General features: G+C 27.0%; 1 protein-coding gene across 1 annotated transcript in view; it reads left to right on the forward strand.

The window, feature by feature from the left end:
* Positions 1-27,281, forward strand: part of LOC111690014 — a 202,286-nt gene that overhangs the window by 42,310 nt on the left and 132,695 nt on the right. The window contains exon 3 of the mRNA XM_023452479.2: positions 24,638-24,661. The gene's annotated coding sequence lies outside the window, so the exon portion shown is untranslated. The remainder of the gene's footprint in view (positions 1-24,637; positions 24,662-27,281) is intronic.

Here is a 27,281-nt window from a genome sequence, read left to right on the forward strand (position 1 = left end):
GTAAAATAATTCACTTTACGTTGAAAACAATTTATAAGAAAAATTAAGCGAGGTGATGGAAAGGGAAGGGATTTACAAAATAATCCCCTAAGAGTTTCCCAACCTTTTTACTCAACATAGGTCTTTACGTGAGCTTTTAGTTTCCAATTATTCTGAAAATTAAACATTTAATGAATTTTTTAAACATTATAACTTAATTATAATTGAGTTATTTGTTAATAATTTTATATAGTATTTGGAACATATATGTTGGTAAATATTTCCCATAAATTACAACAAAATTTTCCTATAATTCTAACTAATAAAAAAACTCTTAATTCTTAAAGTTGACTTATATTTATTCTGCAACAACTTTGCCAACAACATGAACAAATATCTGCTTGAATAAAAAATCTTTTAGTTGTTGTAACTCAGCAACAAGTCATTTGAGTTTTTTTAAATTGGTTTTAAATTTCGTAACGTGCTAAATTGTTGAAAAAATATTTGTTCTTTAAGTCATTGGCACAACTTGTTTCTGAGCAATAGAGAAAAAAAACTCACAACGAAAATAATATAAATTGTATTCAAAAAGACACACTTGTTCGTTGAACAACAAACACATTCCAAACATATTCATTTTTTTATAATTTTTTCATATATTTCACATGCATTTATTTCTGTTTAAAATTTTTTCCAACTTATAACTCCTTCCTTTGGCAATAAAATCTTAAAGTTAAAAAAACACACATTATTTATAAATGATCATAGAAGTGATTGGTGTTGAATAATATAAATGTTTTGTATACAAATTTGCAAGTTACACTGAAAGAAAATTAAGGGCTTAAATTCAAGTCATAATTATAATGGATGCCAATTTTGTACGAAAGCAATATAAATGCAATGAAATTTCAATATTTTTTTCAGTGTATTTCTTGAGTTACGTTGAGAAAGCTATAAATATTTTTCTTTATTTCCATACAAAAAGCAAACCTGTTTGTGTTTAAGCTCACAAATATTTTCAATATTATCTTAGATGGATTACAAACAAATATTGCAAATAAGAAAACGATTTCTTATAAATTACAACTGCCAACAACACATTCTCAAAAGACACACTTGTCTTGGGTCTTTGGAAACAAAACCTACTTTTAAAAGTTTTTCTAAGCTAATATTCATAACAAAATTTGCAGGTCAGAAAATTGTCGTGGAAAATATAAAGTTTTTTGTTGCAAGCTTAATTTTTTTAAAGTGATAAATTAAAAAAAAAAAAAAATTGTATAATAATGGAATTGCAGCTGATTTAAATATGTTAATTTTGTTTGAAATGTGCAATGATTTTTTTTAAATTATTTATAGTTTTAAAATAATTTGTTGATTTTTTTTAAATTTCAATATTTGATTGATATAAAAAATAATTGCAAAAAAATTTCGTATGGTCCTGATTTTAAATTTTACTTTCTCAGAAATATAGAAATTCAAAACATTTTGGAGCTTGTAAGCTATCGAAGAATATGTTTTTCATCGAATCATTACTAAAATGGATCCATTAGTTAGTTTGAAAGTAGGATATATAGTCATAAAATCTGAAGAAATTCTCTAATCCTCTATGGGACCTGGTTAACAGGTGGGCATCTAACCCACCACTTCCGTTCTACCAGGCTAACCACTAATCGAAACGTAAAATACCGTAAGACTTAACCCCGGTCTACTGGGGTTCTATTATGATCTATTGAAAGTACAGACGACCTGTACCGACTATAACATATTAGTTTATAGCGAGCATAGTCCAAAATATGTTGCCAGACATGGTTAGGTTGGTATACAGGGTATAAGCAATAGGCTTTTTTAACATCAATGTTATTCGAAAAATCCGTTCATGAGATAATTTTGTCTGAGAGTTATGTAATTAATATTACTTAACAAAACAAATGATCCAAAACTACCTGACAATGTTTTAATCGACTCAAAATCTTTTTCTGATTCTACTTAATGATGTCTGTCCGTCCGACAAATTTAACGGATGATATCTCAGAAACTACAGCAGATTTTTTAAGCAATTCAAAAGATATTCTCATAGGAAAAATTGTGGAAAATTTAGAATGTTTAAGTTTTTTTTAAAGAATAGCGAAATGTAAAAAATATATAGTTTTCGTATATATATTGTTATATAAACTTTAGGTGAAGATATTTCAAAACAGAAAGAAGACATGTCAGATATTGAGCCTTTATATCAAGCTGACAGTGTGGACTTTGGGATGATAGACAACATTTTATGAATCAAGTTGTTTTCGAGTAGTTATAATTACATTCTCAGGAAGTAATTTTTATGTTCTTTTTTGGAAGTTATTAAGAAGTGAAAATTGTTTTTTTTTTGGAAATACTTCGTTTTATTTTTGCTGGGACGTATCAAAAAACACCATTTTTTTTTCTTAATTCAGGACACGATATCTCAAATCCGAAATGTAATGGAGAAATTCTAAGAAATTCGTATTTAGCGGCGCTACTTTAAAAAAATATACTTTGTTCTCTGAGTTAAAAAGTTGTCGGCCTGTGTAATTATTATTTTTAGTTTACAACATTTTTTATACCAATAATTTTGATTATTATTTTAACATAATTCCAAATAAAAACAATACTTTTTACACCCACCTTTTTTCTAATAGAGCACATTTTTTTCTTTCAACAAATTCTTTAGGTTAAAAAAACCATAAAAATAATAGTCATAAAAACTCTATATAATTCATGTTAATAACGTTTGAAATATAAAAAATAAACGTTTTTTAACCAATTTAATTAACACCTTTTATGGAATTTACACCAAATCAAAATAGTAAAAATAAAAAACAAAATATACAACTCATTTTTTACACACCTACAATCGGGCCTGGACAAAACATAATGCAATAAAAAAACGCGCCAAATTTTAAACAATACTACAAAACGTTTATACAACCGGAGATGGGAATTGCAGTAGTATTACACAATTTTTTTTTTAATTAATGTAGTTAACATCTAATATTATGTATCATGGTTGTAAAATGTGTTTAAAATACCTTTCAATAGATGTACAGTGTGTTTCTACTATTTATAGTTTTATGGACTAGACTATGTACAAGTCTATTGAGTAGTTTATTTACTTGTCTATGGATTACTCTGTTGACTAGTCCTCTGGCTAGTCTACTACTTAGACTAGCTATTAACTTGCTTGTGAACTAGTCCATGGCCTAGTAGGATGACTATTCTATACATAGATTTGTCTATTTAGTATTGATTACTAACTATTCTATTGCCTAGTCTGTGGGCTTGTCATTTGGCTAATATGTGAACTGTTCTCTAGAGCCTATTAAACAGTTCTCTGATTAGTCTATTGACTAGTTTATTGTCTAGTCATTGACATGTTTGTGGACTAGACTGTTGGTTCTTTGACTAGACTATGGACCAGCTTATTGGTTTGCCTATTGACTAGTCCATTGACATGTTTGTGGACTAGAATGTTAGAATGTATATAAACTAGTTTAATGTCCAGCCTATTTATATACCTACTGGCTAGTCTATGTAATCGTCTATTTACTAATCTATGGACTAGCCTATTGCTAATCATATAACAATCTAAAGTTTACAAATAGTACTTGATATGTTATAGCGGTACTATGATATTTTTCGATGTTAAAAAATACTGGAAAAAGTACAAAAAGTACAATTTTCCATGCCTGCATGCTACAACATTTGCATAATTTCGTAAAAAAATTTTTTTCGCAAAAAACACATGAAGAATAGTTTAATAATAACAAGAAAAATAAGAAAACAAAAATATTTACAGTCGAATAACTTCAAAATAAGAAAAAAACGAAATTACAAAATTTAAAATGAACCGAAAACCAAAGAAAAAACTGCGTGGGAATTATAATTGTTTTAAATTCTTTCGCGAAAAAAAACATAATAAATTGTGGACATTAAAATGTTGGTATTTTCATTAAGACTTAAATGAATTGTTGGTAAAAAAAATACAAAAAATAATTGCAATTGACATAGATTTTTGTGTTTGAAAAAAAATTCACCTAGTTATTTAAGAGCTTCTATAAATTTTAAGATCTTAAACAATTAATAAAATTTTAAATTGTTTCAAGAACGATTAAGAATTTTTGTAGTTTTTTTGAAAAAACCCAATATGTCCCAAAAAAATGAACTTCCAAAAAAACGAAAAAGAAGTAAAATTTTCTCCATGGAAGTACTGAAAAGAGGCTTGGCATAGGAGGGATGTTCTTTTTATTTGATTTCAAATTCACTACATTTAAAGTAATTCTCAGGGAGTAATTTTTATGTTCATATTTTGGAAGTTATTCGGAAATGAAATTGTGGTATTATAGAACGGGTGTTTTTGAGTTTTTCTTAATATTTTAAGTTAATTTTCACATACTCACATTTTAGCATCATATCGAAATATTCATAATAATAATGCTGACACTAATAATAATGCAATTTTCATTAACATAACAGTGTCAGTTATTTTTATTTTATATTTCCCTCTTAATTTGAGGCTGCCTTTAGAAATGTAACTTGAGATTTGATTTCTGGAAATATAAAACTTTTGTTTTTATTTAGTTGAAATATTGCTGAAGGCATAAAAAGTATATGTTGATTTAGAACTTTTTTATTTCGTAGTTGTAAGAAGAAATTTTACAAAACACGCAAAAACTCACATATGTACATACTTTTTTCAATATTATATTACAAACACCGGATACTTAAAAAAACTTTTTATTGGGTTTGTTTGTAGAGCATTGAATCTCGTCTCATCTCATTCAATTTCAGTTTTTATAATCATCTTAATAAAATATAGGGGGCTTAATGATTTCACTATTCCGTTTGTAACGCTGACAAGTTCTAAGGTAATTCATCCATCTCTTCGTCCGTTAACAATACTTGTAATTTTTGCAAGGGGCAATATCAGATCACGATTTCCCTAACCCCCAAACGTCCCCATGAAATATAGTTGAAACTCTCAAAAAATTGTTAAATTCTCTCGTAATAATAATTTACACAAGTTTGTACTTTCAACTATTTCAAATATCGAGGGGCTAGAAGTACCCTATATTGCTGTAACATAACGATCAAATTTGATTTAAATAACATATCAAAAACATGATAATGGCTTGTACTTACTCAACCACTTACTTTTCTATAATTATTACATACATTACTTAGAAGAAGTCTTGTAATGATTTACATCATGAATTACTATAGAAAATCATACAAAAACCTACTGTCAATAACTTACCAAGACCTCGAGAAGGGAACGTTAGATTCAATATTGACCAAATTTTCTCTTGTCGTATTCATTGAATGCACATGAGCACCTTAGAATTTTATTTGTTTTCATTAATGTTGTGTATGGATGTCTGGCTGATGGTTTTGGCACATACATATTTATGTATGTATACAATTTTCTATATTTTATAACAACAATAAAAATGAATAGAATTTCTTAAGTAGGTATGAACATTAGATTTGTTTGTTATAAATAATTTTTTTCTGCGAAAATTTTAAACCTGTAAAGATAGAATCTGAAACCTTTCTGTCCAGTCGGTCCTAGCCACGAGTAAAAATTGTTCTTCAATTTGTCATGCAAATTCAGTTACCTCTTTCCAGAATTCGTAATGAAAATCTGTTGATATATTCGAGATTGATAATTTTTGCGAATAGGCCCATTCAAATGAAAGTAACACTTTTCAAGGACAAGTCTAATACGAATGAAAGTTTATATCTGTCTTTTATGGTTAGTATATTATTACAATGCCATCGTATATGCAGTCTACCACAATGACATGCATGAGGGCTATATAGTGCATCAGAAAGTTGTAAAAAAAACAATATAAAAGTACTAAGTTTTTTTCAAACCAAACATATTTTTTCCTATTTAAGATTCTTTTTTTATTAAAAAAATTAAGAGCATATGATTTTAAATAACTCTTGAAAATAAGTATGAAAATATAGCCGTTAAAAACTACTGTTCGAACTGCTGTACGAAACTTTCATTACCATGTAAGGGGTTTAAATGCCAACATTTACTTACACGATAGCATTTTAAGTTGTTATTGTAACACGTTGATGTTATTGGAAGCAAAAAACCAATTGATCAGCTAGGACATAGTCCTGCGGTAATTGGCCAAACGTAGTAACAGATTATGTGGTTCTTTGGCTCGACCCTATGTCAAATCAATCCAAGGAATATTCGAAGGACATCAATAGTGTATAGTCCTGGCAGACTATACTGGTACTGGTAGCACCTTTTCTCCCCGGGATTGCAGAAACACCAAGATTAAATGGGTTATGTGATAGCTAGTTATTTTGGGACAATTATGTATGTAGAATAAAAAACAAACTAAAAACTTATCATCCGGGAACGGGTTTTACAGAAAATATAAATGAATGTCATTTTAAAAAATAATTAGTATCCACTAAGGCTCGAACCACAACCCTTAGACAATTGATCTGTAACCAATTCAAATTATTTGGCTCCTCACCACTAATTATCTCTTAAGCTAAATTAAATAATGTGTTTGATACTGAACACACATTACCAGTAATGTATGAACTAACAACTGACCTTTGCCAAACATTTTTTGATGGAATGTTAGTCTAATTATATGGTAGAGTATTTGTTACAAAAGTTTCGATGTCATAGCCAGCAAAAAAAAAAAAAAAACTTTCAAAGAAGCGAAAAAGAAGTGGAATTTAGTTCATGAAAGAACTGAACAGGATCTGAAGAAGTGATGATTTTAACACAGGCTTGTCATAAAAGGGACGTTCTTTTTATTTGATTCCAAATTTACTACATCAGAAGTCATTCTCAGGAAGTAATTTTCCAAATTTACTACATCAGAAGTCATTCTCAGGAAGTAATTTTTATGTTCTTCTTTTGGAAGTTATTATGAAGTGAAATTTTAGTATCATAGAATAAATTTAATTTCATTCAAATTGGTTTAATTTAATAAATTTCAGCACAAAAAAATAACGCTTCTTTGGATGTCAATAAACATCACTTCCACAGACGGTAAGCAAATTCACTTAGTGCTACTTTTAAAGTGATGATGCATATTATTCCTTTGGAAGTACTTCGTCCAATTCCATTTTGCGTCTTTCTATTAGGTAACTAAAGCTAGAATATTTGTAAACTCTAATTGTTATCTGATTAAAAATTCAGAACCCTTAAATGTGATTTAATTTCCTGGTTTCTTTCTATTTAAAGTATTTTAGTCTTATTCCAAAGTGCATGACAGCAAATTTATATTTCGTTGCACATGAGTAACACTGCGTTTAAAAGTAGCTTTTTATAACTTTTTTTTCATTTTCTTAACTTTTAATTAAATTAGCTAGAAAACAGGTAACCAACAAATAAATACCATAGTTCAGAGATAAAATTACCAGTATAAATCTTTTTATTTTTTTTTTTTCTAAAAAAACAGTGAAATACATTTAAAATGACTGATCAGCCGGGAACGGTTTTTACAAAAAATATAAATGAATGTCATTAAAAAAAAACAATTAGTATCCACCAGGGCTCGAACCACAATTCTTAGACAATGCCCAGCTTTCAGTTGGTTAAAGTCCAAGAAAACCTGTCGGCCAGATTTTGAGACCATCTCACAGATATGTGTTTCGTCATTCATTGCAGCAAAAGTTAGATTAATTTAAAACATTTAAAAGTACTTAGCAGATTACTAGCTGCATTACTGCTGCATAACAAGTACTTCTCATCCATCTTAGCCCTGTTCACCTGTACATTAACTATATTTTACAAACCTTTTTTTTCATTCTTTTTATTTTTGCTCATTTTAAGGTCTTTGCATTTTATATGTTATATTTTTTTCCAACATTTACTGATGAATAGTGGTTTCTACAGAACGTGGTTGATGATGGTGGTAAAATGCTGCAAGTATAAGTGGTGTGCAAGAGTGAGTGAGTGCAATATGCATAAATAAATCTACCATGCATGTCATATTTCTTTAAAGCACCCACCAAAGCGGAAGTGTCAGGATACCATTAAAAACCAAAATCTTAGAATATGTTTTTTTGTTTCTCTCTCTCTTTGTACCTCGCACTTTTAAAATCCAACTAAAGTATAAAACAAAAAAGAATATATTTTAGTATAAAAAATAGAAAAAAATAAGAAAAACAATTATATTTGCACATTTCACTGCACTTGAGAGCTTTTCTTTGCTACACATTGCGAAGAAAACTGAATATAAACAAAATACAATATTTATGCAATAATACTTTATACTTGTTTCATCGTACTCTTGTATCTTGAAATACATTAATTTTGTACTAAAAGGGGGATTCACATTTTAAAATTATGGTGAAATAATAATGTTTTTTCAGGCATTATTGTAAAAACAATACGCAGTTTTTAAACCAAAACAATTGTTTAACTTCTTATTTGTAAGTACTTATTTAAGTAATGATTTGTAAGCGAGCGTGTTAAATAATTAGTTAAAATGTCAATGTAGAAGTAGTGAAACCGATTATTTATTATTTGTAACACATTACTTTTCAATGTTAACTTCTACTGAGTATTAAGTAAATGTTACGTTTTGTAGTTTAAGTTATAAATACTTATCGGCTCAATATTAAATTCCACAATATTAATATCCAAAATTTTTTATCTTCTTTTTTTAGGTAAGTCGTTGTTATTACTTTTACCATATAAATTATTAGCGGTAAGTTAAAATTACATTATTTTTTATTGTTTACATTATTTACATATTGTTGACATTATGTAAAGAACATAAATTGATTATATCAAAAAAATTATTCAATATCTTTAATATTTATATTGTAAGTACAATTTTTTGTTGTTGGCATTGTTTACTTTATGTCAACAATTATAAATTACCCTACATCAATTTATATCCTACACCACTTTATATCCTACACCACTTTAGTGGGGAGATTATGGATTTGTGCTGATGTATGTAACGCATGAAATATTGGTTTTATAAACTCTTTAAAGTATATTTTAATTTACTTCAAAACTTATCGCTTTAATTATACCCTTCACCTTCGTGAGAAGGGTATATATAAATTTGTCATTCCGTTTGTAAATTCTATAATATAATTTTCCGACCCTATAAAGTATATATATATTCTGGATCCTTATAGATAGCGGAGTCGATTAAGCCATTTCCGTCTGTCTGTTGAAATAAATTTTCTGAAGACTCCAGATATCTTCGAGATCCAAATCTTCAATAATTCTGTCAGACATGCTTTCGAGAAGTTTCCTATAAAAATTAGGAAAATCGGTCCATAAATAACTGAGATATGGGTAAAAATCTGAGACTACCTCTGAAAATTTCCTCAACAAATTATAAATAAAAACATAAAAACAACAACAAGGAGATAAAGCAGTAATATGTTGTATACTAATACAGCTCGTATTTGTTTGAGGGTGGTAATACAGTTTAACGGTGGTAGTACAGTACAACGGTTAATATTTCTTTCTGCTACATTTTATATTTGTTTGTGTTATGTGTGACATGTGTGCAGAGTGACATGTGTGCAGAGATAGGAGATAAATAAAAACTGTAATTTAAAACATACTTGGTGAAGGGTATATAAGATTCGGCACAGCCGAATATAGAAATCTGACTTGTTTTAACATATATTTTTTTAATTCTTCATCAATTAATTTTGAAAAGTTTTTCTTAAGGATTGTAAGTAAATTTTACTTTCGTCAGAAATTTTACATAATTTACATTTGGTTTATCTTATGCCAATAATCAAAATTTAATCATTACAATAATTTTTTTAATTTACATAATATTCAATATTATTTACATATTGTTTACACAATGTAAACAGTAAAAATTTTATAGTTTTTAGATTTTTTGATTTTCTGGCAAGTATTTGCTTATTTTCGTATATTTTACATTATTTACACATCGTTTACACAGTAAAAATTTTTTAGGTTTTAGAATTTTTAGTAATTTTGTAATTTTCTGGAAAGTATTTGCAATTTTCGTATATTTTACATTATTTACACATGGTTTACATAATATAAATTAATATTTAATTAAAGTTTGGAAATCATTACATATTTTACATTAAGTAAACATTGTATATTTGTAATATACATAAAATACTTTAATTATTTGATTTGTTATTATTTTACAATATAATAAATTCTTGACATAGTGTAAAGTATTAAAATGGAATGTAATAAATAGGGGTTTTTTTAATTAAAGGAAAATATATCTTAATACAAAAATATACATAACTTACCTAATGTAAATAGTGAACATTTTACAAATTTATTAATTTTAACATGATTTTAATAAAAGATTATTATTATTTTAAATATTTTACATTATTTACATTATGAAATTGAATTTATAAGAATGTAATTACAATATATAACATTATTTACACATACTTTACATTGTGTAAATAATCGAATTTTTAAATATTAACATAATAAAATATATATATTTGAAATAAATCACTTTCTTTACCAAATGTTTACACCATGTAAATAATGTAACATTTTTGTTAATAACGTTTGTATAGTGAAAATATTTATTTAAATAAATGATTTTAGCAAATAACAAAATTATTTTCCATATTTTATATACTTTACCTAGCCTAATGTAAACAATACACAATATTTTCTATAATTTACACAGTTTTTACATAATTTTAACTAAAGTAAACAATACAAAATTATAAAAATAACTTTATAACAAAAGTTCACATGTTGTGTAATATTTTTGTTATAGAGAGTAAGTAAATTATGTTATATGTTAATACTCTTTCTAAATATAAATTTCTATGTACTTGAACTGACCTAGGAAAAGTATTCCAAGCAACAAAGAAAAAACTTTTAACAAACTAAATCTTAGATTTATAAAGGCAACATTTGCACTTTATAAATAATTTCAAACTTTTATTATTTTGTTAAGTTTTTTTACACTTTTTAACAAAATTACTTTTTTTCACTTTTTTTTCTCAAACTAAATTATTATTTTAGTATCCGTTAAAAGGCAAAAAATTGCAGAATAAAAAAAAATAATATAAAAAAGCACACCTGCTGATTTTAGCACATTAAATGTAAGCTGCTGCTGCTATTTGCTGCAGCTGGGCTAAATTTATTTCCACTCAATAAACTAAAAACATTCTCCAAAGTGAAGTTTGTTTGAAAAAAATATATGTATATTGTATGTAAAAAAAAAACAGGAAAAATATATAATAACCCACCTGAGCCAAATAATAGTTTATTTTGTATTATTTTCAACACAAACATTTTGCCAAATCATTTTTTTCTATTCAATTGAAAAATAATGAACTTCAATTGTTATTTCATGAAAAAAAATTTGATAACAAATTTTAAATTGGAAATAACAAAAATTATAAAAGACATTAAAACTTTCTACATGAGTGCATTTAAGTTTGATAAAAAAAAAACTATGTATACACAGGAGTAAAATTTTTTATTACAAACGAATATTTTGTAGGTTTTAATTAATTTTATTACTCTTACAACTAGAGGTAACTGTAGGTAATGATTATGTTCTCGAATTAATTTTTTTAATTTCAACTAACTGCAAAGTATTATATGAAAAGCAAAACTGACCTTTAAATGGGTGTGAATACGTGTCGGCTACACTGAAAGAATATGAAAACAAATAAACAATGAAATTGAAAAAAATTGGCTAGAAATGTGTACATAAGGTTGGAGAAGTCATGGGAAATTTTAAAACATATATTTGTATATGATTTAAAATAATTTTCTTAATATTAAGTGAAATTATTGTTGTTTCTAACTTTTAGTTTACACTGTTGCATACAGAATATTGCAGAAATTGGTTTCGATGTTAGAAAAATTTTATTTTGCAAGTTGTAACTGTACAAGAATTCAAAAGTTATAAAGTTATAAAGTTATAAAGTTATAAAGTTATAAAGTTATAAAGTTATAAAGTTATAAAGTTATAAAGTTATAAAGTTATAAAGTTATAAAGTTATAAAGTTATAAAGTTATAAAGTTATAAAGTTATAAAGTTATAAAGTTATAAAGTTATAAAGTTATAAAGTTATAAAGTTATAAAGTTATAAAGTTATAAAGTTATAAAGTTATAAAGTTATAAAGTTATAAAGTTATAAAGTTATAAAGTTATAAAGTTATAAAGTTATAAGGTTATAAAGTTATATGTTAGTTTTCCCTTCTTTATCAATATCTCTGTTGCGAATACAGTCTGAATTAAAAATCTCTAAACATTTTTTCCAAGTGTACTTTCAATTTCCATGTTCTACCTCACTGATGATAGATTTTCGTCAGCAACAATAACAAAATCATTTGAAAACCCAAAAGTGACCGGAAATGTTTTGTTTTTCTCACTCCTAAATAAAACATTCTATTCAACATTTTATGACTTTTTAGCAAAGGGGATTTTGTTTGTGTCGTTACATTTAGAATTTGAATTAATTTTAATGCATTTTTTCTAAAAAAACGACCTCAAAATATTTAAAAAACGAAAATAAAGTCTGTCATCTACTGTTGTTGACATTTTCAATTTCATCTGCTTTAAATAAAAACAAAATTGTACGTGTTTAGTATTAGAAGAACAAATTGTAATAATTATAGGTTGACTTTTAAAGTGGATTTTGTTGGTGTTTTTTTTTTTTTGTTATTTTTTGAGGAGCGGTCGACTTAAAAACATATTTTTAAAAATATCCCTTTTTTGAAGTCTATTCTATACAAATCTATAAATGTATTAAATTTTAACACATGACACGTGCGTGTTTAGGTTCAATTGAGTTGGCGGGTTTTGGGTTTATTATATTTTAGGAAGGTTTCGTTTTGTCTCTGCTCTGACACTTGAATTTTAAACAGCTGTTGTTTATGTAAAAGGAATTCCAGGTAGTAAGTACAATCCTTAGTTTACATTACAGTTTTCAGTTCATTGTTTGTAAAATATGTATATGGGTTTGGTAACATATTTCTTAAAACTATACTCCTCTGTCTGTTAAATGTATAAATTTGTTCCAAAATCGTTCATAACTGCTGCTACGCATGCTCTTCTCTGTTGTGTGTTATTAAGTGTTTTTACGTTTACACTACTTTTTTTCTATAAAAATTATGATTTATGTGTCATTTATGTAAATTTCATTGGGATGATTTGTTACATTTACATTATTGTTAAATATGTCTTACGTCTATGTGGGTGTTAATGACAGACGTTTATTTGTAATTCATATAGTTTTAAAAATTATTTATTCAATTTTAAGGTTTAACATAAAATTGCCTTGAATTTTGTTTTGGGAACAAATGAAAAATGTAAATTTTTATAGAAATAACCCAGTAAACAAAATTACTTAAAACGATTTAAAATGATGATCATTTAATGAAATTTGATAAACGTATTACGCAGGCATGATTGATTTAACAGAAAATATATCTAGATTCGAACTCTAATATGAATACTGATCTTTAACCTAGGGGAAAATATAAAACCACAATAAATGTAACATTAATTGTTATTCGAAAACGTTTTAAACATAATAAGAACTCACAAAGAAAACAATACACTTTTAAATTAAAAAATCTAACAACGTTTAAGAATTTCTCATAAATTAACCCAACAACTCAAAAAATGCTTACTTTCTAAAATAAAACCTTTAAAAATAAACTAAAAAAACATGATTTCAAAACTAAAAATAAATAGCCTCAACTACTTTTTTTTAATGTTTCCATGACAAGAACATAAAGTCAGACTTCAAACAATTTAATTATAATTTTGGTGGCTCAAAAAAAATCTTAACATTTTTTCCATTTCTTATCAAAGAAAGTGTTAAAAACTAATAAAAAAATATAATAAAAAAAATTTAACATTTTAATGAAAATTATAAAAACAACCCAGAAGACAGGAAAAATAACTTAAATGTTGTTATTAAATTTAATGATGGCACGTTTTCTGGTTCTTTGTAATTATAAGAAAAAAATTTCAAATTGTAATCTGGCACCTAAAAAATATTTGTACATAGAAAAACGTAACATTAAACGCGACAATAGTTATGATGTTACCAGTTTAGATTTTCTTTTATAAAGAAATTTAATTTTTAGGTTTTCAAAGTCGGTAAGTTATGTTTATTTTTAAAAAGAAAGTCGGGTTGAGCGGTTAATGTTTTATAGGCGGAGCAGGTTTCTTTTCTAGAAACTACAATGGACAAGTTAAAATTATGTTTGACATTTGCAAAAGTTAAAAATTTTAAAGCTTAACCTTATTTTGGGTCAATTTATTGCTTTTGATTTTATCACTCTTTATACTCACTGTCTGAAAAGTAACACATCTTCCATAAAATAATTAAGCCATGTCCATATGTTTTTCTGCCTAGCTGCTGCTCTCATAAAACCAAAATAAAGTCTAAAAGGTGAAATATATAGAACTTCCACTCAGTTCAACTAATACTGTCAGATTTTTTTTAATATACTATTTTTAAAATTTTATTCTTTTGCAGTTTCACGATTATTTCAGATATTCCACCTATATAGTTCCACTAGGTACTCGTTAAAAAGAAATGTACATATAGTAGGATATATGTAACTTCCACTTAGTTCCACTATTTTTTTCCAGAAATTTTCTATTTCTCAAATAAAATCAAATCTTTGTCTGTGGGAGTCCCATAATTATTTGAGAAATTTCTATAATTCACTCAGTTCCACTAATCGTTTAAACAATTTTTCCAAAAAATTAAAAAAAAATTAAATCTGTCAAAGTCCCGCGATTATTTTAAAAATTTAACCAATTTACTACCTACTCCTTTACTCAGTTCCACAAATCGTGTACACAATTTTTCCTCTAGAAATATTAATTATAGTTTTCAAAAACGTTGAAATATTTATCGAGTTGCAAGATTATTTCAGAAATTTCACTAGTGGAGTTCAAGTAACTATCCCCTGGGCCACTATTTCTATATAGTGGTATATGCAAACACGGTGGGAAAAAGGAGAAATTTAACCCGAACATTTTTCATACAAAATATAAAAATGAGGAAAATGTAAAAAAGAAAATAATTAAAAAAACAAAGTTTCTGCTCCAAAATATCGAGCTGGATCGGCGGCTGGGTACATGTGTAACTTTTTACCCAATTTCACTAATCTTCTCCATAAATTTTCCAAAGAAGTTAATCTTCCAAGATGGCGTCAGAAAAACCACTAATGAGGATCTATGACCTAGGACCACTATTTCTACATAGTGAGACCTATGTTACTTCTATCCAGTTCCAATAATCCTCTCCAAAAAATTTGAAAACAAATTTGAATATTTACGATGTTTTACTATATAAATACAGATATTCCATTAAGGAGCCCATGTATTACTATTTCCATATAGTTGGTTGTATGGAAACTTCAACATGTTTTCAAAATGTTCAGTTTTTTTTCCTCCATTAGTTACAATGTTCTGTTAAGTGAGTAACAACGCACTGTTAGCTGCAAAAATATATGGTTTGTGTCTTTGCTAATTAAATTCGAATTGAACTTCACGCACACTTATACGTTTATGCTGATGTTCATAAAGCACTAAAAAATTGGATCTACGCCCATCCAATCGACTTAGAACCATTTCGGAGGTTATACCGTCATTGTAAACTTTATATAGATGACAATTTAGGGAATAGTTCGGTGAAATGTAATATTTTTGGTCCAAGCACGAACTCAATTGACATAGGTTAAAATCGGAACTCTATATCACCTAGGCCCAATAAAAAAACTTTTAGCTGTTTAATTCTAATATAACATAAATTTGAGCATTTTTGTAATATCTTATTAAATAAATGATGCAATATTTAAATTTTCTAATAATTTTCGTAACACTTGTGTTTGTTTTTTTTTTATTTTTAAATCAAAATTGACTTAAATTGACCAATAACAACTAGAAGATGCCTGGCTGTCTGGCTGAATTATAAAATTAAATTGTGTTAACTAAAAACAAGACAATAAACACTCCAAAGAAAAAAAAACGATAGAAAAACTCTCTATTTATCCACTTAACCAGAAATATTCATTCATTTTATTTGTCCATCCGTCATTCAGTTTGAGACCAAAATCTCCCTGCAACCAAATGAAGCCACCTTCCTTACCAATTAACATTTTTACACTAAACAACAATTGAATTGTAAAGAGAGCAAGTAGATCCAAATTTATGTACATTTTCCTGTAGAAAAAAAGTATCACTATTACAAAAGCCCCTAAGTCATCGTTGTTTGATTTTTTTGTAGAGTAAAAAAATGCTAATTTCAACATCCCATCAACTTCATCATGGTTGTTGCTGTTGTTTTTGGCGGTTTGTTACCACCAACTAAATTTTAATTCAATTTCTCAACACACACAGACAACAATGAAAGGGAAGTTAAATTTTCCTCTAATTTTAATTTAGGGGACAAACTGCTAAAGTTAGAAGGAAAAATTTCAGTTTAATTTTAAATCTGGTTTTAGTCATTTTGTTTGGATGTAACAAAAGGTAAAAGAAAAAATAAGTTGATTTAATAATCTTAATTTAGTTTATCTTTATTAGCATTTTTTCTTTATGCTTTCACAGTTCACACGGTCAGTTTTTTTTTTTTGTTAATTTTTTTATGGGATTTATAATTTGGTCTTTAATTTTAATTTTGTCTTTTAAGTTTGATTAATTTGTTTCTTTTCTTTTTTCTATTCGTTGTTCATTTTCATTATTGTGCGAAAATGTTGTTGCTTTTAATTAAAAGTAGCAGTTTGTTGCTGTGGGCTAACAATTTTAGTTTGAAAAAAAAATATGTAGAATTAACTAAGGAAAAAATCTATTTATTTTTTTAGGTTAGTGTGTCAGAATAAAAAAATAATCATAATTTTTATAATCACTAGTTGGAAGAATTATGCTTAGTAAATGGATTAAATCAAAATTTATGATGGGAAATTCTAAAAAAAATCATATTCACTTTGCTAGTCTTTAATCTTTAAATACTTTAACACAAAATTTTCCTTAAAAGCTCACATATCTTTTAAACACTATTGCACAACATTTGCATTACCTAAGAGTAGTTTAGTAATGACTGGATTTGAATATGTTGTATATTAATTTATTTGGAATTTGCTTGATTATAAATACTGTAAAATGCATAATATTTTAAATAAACTATTACTCTATAATATTGTTTATGTTCTGAAAAGATTTAAATTTACTAAACGTCTTATTCATAAACTTTTAATAAATGTTTATAAATCAAATTTTTATATAAAATGGGTTGTAAAACCCCTTGAACTTAGTACAACCCTGTTAAATTAACTAAGCGTCTTATTCATAAACTTTTAATAAATGTTTATAAATCTATTTTTCATACAAAATTATTTCTAAAACCCTTAAACTTAGTACAACCCTGATGTAAATTGTTAGTTCTTGTTTGAAATTTTTCAAACAAATGGCTCCAAAAAAAGAAGATACACCATTGTATTTCAAACTAATTTGACCGTATTGTAATGTCCGGTAAAGGGATCGAACATCGATTAGGATTAGGATTTCCTTATGATGAGATTACTTTAAAACACCTTACGTCTTACGCCTCTGCAAGTAATATAACTAAAAAAGATACTTGTTCTCAAATAACCAGTTGCAGAACTAATCTGTAGAACTGTTACAACAACTTTGTGCATTAATTTAAAAATCCAATGAACCATTAGACTCTATTAATAAAAATAACCAGCTACTAGATGTTGAGGGAAATGACTGTTTTTCATCAAAAGCTTTCATTACCTTGTAATGGGTTCAAAGGCTTTACTTGCTTAAAAGCATGTTAAGTAATTATTTTAACATGGGAATGTCATTGGATGGAAGTTTTTATCACTATAGCTTACAAGTAATTAGAAAAAGTAGTGGTTGTAAATCTACAGACAAGAGGACTAATGAATTTGATGGTATTAATATAACACAGTATTAGTATAACAATGTAGTAGTCATTGAAAAGTGTATTGTATGTTGTAAGAATTTACAATTGAATTATCTAGTTTTTGTAGTGACCTAATTGTCTTACTAATTGTTTTAATTATATCAGTTCAAATTATTTTGCAAAAGCCGCTAGAAGAAATCGGAAGACTTTAGACTAAACTTATGACTATATACTAGACTTTAGTAAAGTCTATACTATTTGAGAATAAATAAGCTTAAAATATGATAAATTCTTAACTTAAATTAAAATTTTTTTAAATCTTCCTATTTCTTGCTAACCGCTAATTTGCTTTCTTTCACAATTCCTTAAAAAATTTTTTATCTAAATGTCGCATTATTACTGACTTGTGCAGTCCAAATCTTAAGAAATATCGGATCTTTTGTGTGTTCCTTAACCAACCTACCGGTGTAAGTAAGGTGTTTTATATTTTGCAATTCAAATTATCAAAACAGATGCGCCCCTATGGCGAAAGGTCCCCATTCCACCCTAATGACCTCTTCAATATTCAGTTTCTAAGGAAATGTCAGCTTAAGAAAATTTTGAGTTGTTGTGATACGCTTGTAATACAGCATCCATTGGCTCCTGAAGATTCCTTTATAAATTCATAATAGTAAGAAAAATTTAAGAAATCAAGAAATCAGCACAGATCGTAAACCGATGGAAAAAAGTTTAAAGTGTAAAGTTAGTGTAAGGCTATGATGTATACACGTTTGTTAGATCACGTCAATTTTTGTCTTGCAACATTGTTAGGCATTTTTGCCAACGTTGTAAGATCTGACAACCATGAATAGGTATGTGTGGACTATTTATATACTCGTTACAAGTCTCTCAGTGGATGTTATAGTAAAACGTTTACCCTTTTTGTTAAATACTTATTTATTATTATTATTTCAATATCGTGTTTGAAAAATGACAAAAGAGGTAAATTTAACACACTAACATGTAAAATTAAACAAATTAACGGGGTCTTCAACCCCACCATCTTTTGTTCTTGAGAAATGTAAAACTTATCTAATCGATATTATCTCAATATAATTTCTAACTATTAATTTATTCTAATGTATTTAATGGTCACTTTTGTCCGTAATACTAAATATTAAATTAAATACTTTGAAATAAGGGTTAAAAACTTAACAAACTTTAACATATATATTTGTTAATTCTTTTATATTTATTTAATTCTTTACACTACATCTTGTTGTGAATTCCTTTGTTTTTGTGTTAAATTCAAATTTCATTTCTAAGAAGTTTCGTGTTTTTTTGTTTAAGTTTAAAAATTGCCTCAAGTGTCTGATTAAAATTATGTTAATTAAGGCTTTTGAGTGTGCGTGTCAAATAATTTTTTGTGTTGGTTTATTTTTTTTCATTAAAAATTTATTACATTATTGTATTGTGTGTAGTTTGTTATTCTTAAATAAATAATTTTTTGCCTTTTTTATATTTATTAATTTATGCATACAAATTTTTAACAATGTTTTGTGTTGTTTTTATTTTTCTTAAGGGGCGGGCTAAGGAAGATTTTTGTTAATGGTCACTAACTTTTTCACTCATTCCCTTCGGCCACTTGTTGCGTTATATTTTATTATTATTTTTTGTTTTTGACTGATGACTAAACTGAATATTAATAAATTTATTTCAACAAACTATATACATAAATATAATAAAAATTAGTTACCGGCTGGAAAAAAAAAACGTGAGAAAATGTTAAAATTATAAAGTTTATTCAACTTTTAATAGTACAAAAGATATTCATATTTATTATCATATTGTTACAGTTTTTTTTCATAATTTTATTTCAAATGTAAATATGCATTTCATTATTAGCTATAAGTTATAGCTGTAGTTTTAAGAAATATTTATTGAGCAAATTTGTATATAAATAAATCAGTTTTAAATATTAGATATATTCACTACACTGTGCTACCTTTTGACAAATATAAAATTCTACAATTAAAATATGGACTTTAAGAGAAAGCAAAATACCTGAAAGGTTACCTGTCACTGCTTTAAAAGTCATTATAAGGAAATCCTTTAAGAGCCTAGCTAATGCTGAATGCGAGTCTTATTAAGTTCAAAATTTTCCACATAAGTTCGATTATAAGTTTTAATGAAACTCCTAAAATTTACCGATTTTTAGAGATTTAACAAAATTTAACATAATTATAAGCACAAATCCCTATTTGGGGGATAAGGTTGTATGGAGTCTAGGTGAAATATTGAGCCGATTTAAACCATTTTCAAATGTCTTCGTTTCAAATTGGCTAATTTACAATGTAAACACAGACAGACGGACATAGCTTAATCGAATCAGAAAGTGATACTAAGACGATTGGTATACTTAGCTTTGACTATCTTTAAGCTTTTTAAGCTGCACAGAGATTTCTGGACTTATTTGGCATTAAGTCACTATAAATAAAAGGTCATTAAGAGGTATTTAAGTAATATTAACAAATTTGTTCCACCCGACTGTCCAGAATTTTGGGTTTTGAAAAGGTACTGAACTTTTGGAAAATAATAATTAACAATACAAGAAATATATACCAGGATATGTCCGTCAGTGGGCCAAACCACTAAAATCTTTAAAATTTACACGCAGAGAAAAAAACATTGCTCGACATGGTTACTATAACTAAGTTAAACTATATTGTTGTTACTGTAAACATTTTCATGTTTATGGCAATTATAAATTTTAGTATGATTCCCTCAAAAATAATTTTTTCCATAACTAAATAAAGGTAACAATGAAAACATATTATGTTACTTACAACCATATAAACTTACAAATAACCATTATATGTTATATTTTGAACATCATTTTGATCCGAGGTCATAATATAGTTATGTATAACAAACAATATTATGAAAAAGAAAAAAAACATTATGATAAAATATTTCAACTGTATTTAATCATAGTATATTTTAAATTGTTACAATAATCATAATATATTTTGACTACAATCATAATTTTACACATATGTGTTGCTCTTAGAACATGGTTACCACAACCATGGTTTTTCTCTGCGTGTTTAAAAAGAGGATTTTCGGTACCATCCCTATGTCCTTTCCGGTGGTTGCAGTGGTTGGTAGAAGCGCTATAAACTTGAATAGCCAATCACGTTCTCCACTTGAAAATAACCTTTTGGTTCAACTATGTATAGTCAGATGTGGCCAAATTTCACTACATTTATTTCTTTCATAAAACTAATCCTTACTTACACCTATAACTATTTACTTCAGTATAAATATTTATAAACTTCATTTTAGCTTATATTTCATTATTTCTTAAATGAAATTGAAAACTGATTGCAAATAATAAATTTTATTTCCACTTTTTATTATGTCCCCCATAAATCTTTTTCATGTCATACCAGTATAATAGAATTTTACTTTTCATTTTTTTCCCCAGCTTCTTTCTGTTGAACAATTTTTCTTAAGAATTTAACTACAAGCATATTTTCACTACATGTTCAACATAAAGTGGCAAAGAGTGTAAAGCAGAGGGGGTGGAGAGGATAGAGTACTTAACAGAGTCATGTTTAAAACAAAACTCGCTGATAAGTTCTTTTTTTTTCCTCGTTTGCTCAGTTGTCGTTGCATTGTTGCCAGTTATTAGTTGTAGCATATGGTATTAGTAGCTTGCAGCATGCGTGATTCATTATAAAATAAATATATAAATACTTGTACAATAGTATATAGCAAAAAAAATACAAAAAAAATATATATATTACTTACTAATACCCATAAAGATACTTAAATACTTTCATATACTTATAAGCTTACTTGCAACAATACTACGCGAATTATGTCCGCTTTAGAGAGCAACGTCTAAAAAAAAGAAAGAAATCTAAGAGGAAATTCATTCTAAGTTTTTTTATTTTTCATTTTATTTGCTACATTCTTTAGATAATATTTTTGCTTTCTTTCATTCTGTGATGTTATTGTTTATGTTGCATGCAACTAACTGCTGCATATATTGCGTTTACACGTCTTCTTCCTTGTCTTATTGAAAGTGACAATGGGAAAAATGTTTGTCTTACTTAAATGTTCATTTGTATTCTTTTCTTTACATTTCTTTTCCATTGCCACAAAAATGTAGAATAGAAAGAAGATGTTGATGGAAAACGGACATGGCAGTTGGAAAAATGTTTATACATATATATCAGAATGATGATATGATATAAAATGATGTATTAACACACATTAACAGAAAACAGAAAAAAAGGAAAACGACAAAGAAAAACCACTTACTCATTCATTACTCATACATTTATATAAGTATGTACATTGTAAATGTATTAGTATATGTATATAATTCAATGTAATGTAGACTATGAGGTAAATAGGTCAATAACTGAAACTAAACTACGCCTGCTGCTACTGTATGATAGATAGAGACAATGTATTTAAAGAAATTTAGAAAAAAGTTTATAATTTTTTATTTATAAAAATTGCATTTATTTCTTTTTGTATTAAATGTCATTAAAGTGCATTAATTTGAAATGCATTAAAACGGAAATTCCGTTAAGAAATGTGTCATTTTATAATATATGTTGGAAATGAAACGATCACTTACTTTTTCAAACAGTTATTAGCAATCATTCGTACAAGAATAAACATCTGAGTCATGATGGTGTAAATGTTATACCTTACACCATTTAAGAGGGTAGGGTATATTGGTTTTATGTTGATGTATTGAACGTATTGAAATACTACATCTATACCCACCTTTAAGTATACAAATCGTCTCAGAATCCTTCCGCTCAACTATATCCGTCTGTTCATGTAAACCTTGTAATCGCAAATAAAAAATAGTTAAAATCAGTTCATTATTTCACCATACCCCCCAAATAGGGCTTTTGAGCCCATAGTTATGTTAAATGTTCTCGTATTTCTACCAAAACTAGCACAACTTTGTTTTGTGCAAGTCTAAATCTTACTAGTAATTTTGATAATGATCAAGTCTTCATTTGACCTTAGCCCTCAAATGAAGTCCCCTTTAGAAAATGATTTAAAAATCAATAAACACAAGTAATAATAGAGCAAAAATAATTCACATTTTTTACATACTATTCACTGTTGTAGTGCATCATAGGGTCGGCCAGTCCCGACTATAGATTCTTATTTCATGTATATGGGTATGCCGGTCCATGTTCAAGAACTTACTTCAAGAACTAGATCTATCTAATTTCTGACCATTACTGTCCCGTTGCTAAACTTCCGACAAGCATAAACATTACTCCCGTTTTTAAAACGGATGGATGATATCTGTTGGTTTAGGAATAGCACCATTAAATAAGCTGAAAACACACTGTAACAAATTTGGTATAAACAGAGTAAACCTCGAAATCATCAAACATACACACTCAAGGTATACGAATGTACGAGGCTGCATACCCCTAAATTCGTCTCTGCCAGTCCCGATTTTAGGTCGGCCAGTCTCAACTATAGATTCTTATTTGTTGTATATGGGTATGCCGGTCCATGTTCAAGAACTTTCCTCAAGAACTAGATCTATCTAATCTCTAACCATTCCGGCCTCGTTGCTTAACTTTCTACATGCAAAAACATTATTACTTCCGTTATTAACACGGATATGCCATCCATCCGTCTGTTGATTTAACAATTGCACTCGGTAGACCGAAATACGAATCCATTAAATAAGCTAAGGACACACTGTGGCAAATTTGGTATAAACGTAGTAAACTCTGAAAGTATCAAAAATACACACACAAGCTATACGAATGGATGAGGTCTGCATACTCCACATTCCTCCCGTGTCATATACACTTGACATCAACTCTTCCTCTTGGTTCCACAGTCACTTCTCTGTGGGGTATCTGTTGTCTACGCAACAACACAGAAATTATCCCGAAATTCTGAATTTGACCATGAATCTCCTCTCCTCTCTTCCCCGAAATTAAAATAACACCAAAATGAGGGAAGATCATCAAGGTAACATGTGTCCAAATCTTTTGAACAATTATCTTTTCGCAATAAGTCCCAAATAAAAAGTGCGTTTAACAACCGATTTCTTTAATATAAAACTGCACCTATAACTATAAAATTAAGCATATATAGTCTGGAGCAAATGTAAACCTATAAAAGGAGACTTTTTCGGTACTTTTTTGTTCATTAATAGTACTATATCAATTTTCTTTAATATTGAACCAAAAAATTCAGAGTCCTGTTTGAAAAAAATCTTTAGGAAATGATTGTTGATATTTATTCGTTCTTCAATTTGTACATTTTGATTTAAAAGAAAATTTTAACCTAAAAGTGAATTTTTTTGGTGCTTTTTGTTTTTCAACGAAAAATTAGACATATAGCAACTGATTGCATTAATATTTATAAAAGGGAAACTTTCCCGTACTTTTTTTTTTGGGACTTTTTGATTTTCTAAATTATTGAATAGGTCCTAGTTCTAGATCCTGATGGAATGAAAATTTATAGGAGAAGCTTTGTACTTTTTTGTCCTCAATTACTTCCTTTTGTATCTTTTTAATAAGCCGTCTTGCAAACATAGAATTAAACAAAGAGTAAAAAATCTATAATTTTTTTTTTACATGAATAATGTTGGCGATAGAGGTGAATTTTGTCTGCAATGTTGCTTTTAATTTATATTTATATTTTTTGATTTTATATTAATTGTTAACTAATTAAATCTTATTTTCTTTTCTACTTACAGAATTTTCAATTCTTCAAATCAACGGTAAGTTTGTACTTAATACTTTTTTAATTTCTACCTTCCTTTTTACACACTTCTAATCAGCTTAAGGAAAGCTATTATAGTTCAACCGTTTAAATAACATTTTTGTATGTTTTATTTTATTGAAAACAGTAAATAAATGTGTTAATAAAGACCCACTTGGTATCTTTGAGCAGCTGTACAATTTGTCAAATTGAGTATTTTTTTGAAAGCAGTTAATTGCCAGAAAATTAAGACATGAATTCCACTGTAGATTAGTTGTACTTAGGTACTATGTCCAAAACATTATAAACTCGCTAAGAGAATCTAATGAAGACAACTGTTAAAATATGTTAAAGAAAAACTGTTAAATACCTTGTTCACCTACATTATTGTAGGCTGTATTAACAAATGAAAGCAAAACAAAAACGGAGATAAAAGTAAACTGCAATATGGTGTAAAGAAATTAGTGTGAAAAGTGTACCCACGAACTGCAATTAGCGAGCAAATAAGTCATACTTTTAACTTAAAGTGACAACAGCAGGTAACTTGACTTGAATGACTTGACTTGAGTTTAATTTACTTGACTATATATATTTTTTTTGAATAAATGAAAGAAAGAAACGAATGAATTATTGCATTTAGTGTCAAAATATTAACCTCCTCACAAGTTGTTTTACTTGTCATCCTACAAACTAGAAAAATAAGTTAAATATTTTGAAGAAAAACTAAAACATATTGTTAAGTAAACGAAGGAGTAGAGAGAGAGAGGAGTAGGTGCCAAGACATTTTATAATTTAGTTTTTCTTATCGCAAAATTTCAAGTGGTAAATCAAGTCAAGTGTAATTTAAGGCATTAAAAATGAAGTAGATATTCTCTTAAGATTTTTATTATAAATGTAACAGTTAGTCACTTTATGAATGCTGTTAACTATTTAATTGCGAGGACAGTTGTTATTTTCTATTGCGAAGTAATTATTAACCTGGTCTAAAGTTTTTTCACAAATAGTTGATTAGAACTTTAAACAAAAATGTTTGTTTTTCTAATTTGTTTTTTTCTATAAATTTAAAATTTCCAAAACAGAGCTATTTTTTAATTTTCTTGTATAAAAAATATATTTTATTGAAAAGACAAACTCTACACAGAGGGAAAAACCAGTAGAAAAGTACCAACATTGATACATCCATTGTCAAAGTCAGCATACCTTGTTTGGTAACATTTAGTTGTTATTGCACCAACGCATTGTTGTCATTTTAATTACGCTTTGTGTTGCTTTGACAATGCATAGTTGAAACTTCGTCAACGAATTGCTGTCATTTTGACAACTCAAAATGACAGCAAAACAACTTTGGTAAAACAGTATAATTTTTTCTTTTTTGTTGTTGATTTGATAACATACTTTGACAACGGATGTTATTGAACAATTATAAACACTTTGATGTATAATTTCAATCGAAAAAACATAACACAACAATATTTGAACACAATTTTAGAAAAAGCTTTAAACATTTTAAGATATTTTATAGAATCATCATCATTTTTAAGATAATGGTTTAAATAAAAGCATTTTCTTTCAAACTTTAAAAAAGTGAATCAAATTAAGTTTTATGCTTTTCTGGTAAAAAAATAAAGACTAAAAGTTTTTATCTCATAATTTGAAACATTCAAAACTCTTTATTTTTCTAATAAATATATCGTATTTTTTTTGTTAAATGTAATTTTTTCAAGAAAAATAAAAAAAACTTTTTTGGTAAAGAAAACTATTCATACAATGTGTATTTAAATAAAAATCAATATGAAATCCATTTTAAATAAAAACCAAAAAGTTTTTTTATAAAATGTACTTACCTATTTCACTACAAAAGTCGAAAGATTTTTTTGCTATAAAGAAGCTTTGTTAACTACATAAAAGTATTTTTTTTTTATAAAAGAAGCTTTTCTTTCAATATTAGAATACAAAAATTTTTTAAAATTTTTTTTCAAAATGTACTACATATGTAATTTAATAATGTTTTTTATAAAAAAGATTCGTCTTTTTTGTCTTTTTTTCATAAAAAGAGCTTTTTTTCATAAAAAGAGCTTTTTTTCCAAAAAATTTTCTATTTTTAATATTACAACAAACTTTTAGTTTAAGAATATTCATTTATAAAAATACAAATTTTCACAAAAAGCTTATTTTATAAAAAGCTTTTCTGCTAAAAAGCTTTTTCATATAAACAAATTTTTTATTTCTTTTAAAAAAAGCTTTTAACATTTTAAGCTTTTTTGCTAAATATTTTAACATATTTTGATAAAAGCTAAAAAAAGCTTTTAACATTTTAAGCTTTTTTGCTAAAAAGCTTTATACATTTTAAGATTTTTGCTTAAAAGCTTTTTTTACAAAAAAAGCTTTTTATTTTATTGAACATATTTAAAAAAGTTTTAAACAAGATTTTAACATTTTAAGCTTTTTTGTGAAAATCTGTTTTACCAACCTGATCTCATATTTTGTACAGATAATGTCTAGTCTAGCAGTAAATTCAGAAAAAATGTCAAACTGTTTACATTGTGAACACTCCTAATATAAACTCCTTAAAAATTTACAGAGAAATTTAAGCTTGATTAAGAATCATTTATTTGGGGCGTGTGTTTTGACACAAAAGT

Source organism: Lucilia cuprina, chromosome 4 (assembly GCF_022045245.1).
Source record: "Lucilia cuprina isolate Lc7/37 chromosome 4, ASM2204524v1, whole genome shotgun sequence".
Taxonomy (NCBI): Eukaryota; Metazoa; Arthropoda; class Insecta; order Diptera; family Calliphoridae; genus Lucilia; species Lucilia cuprina.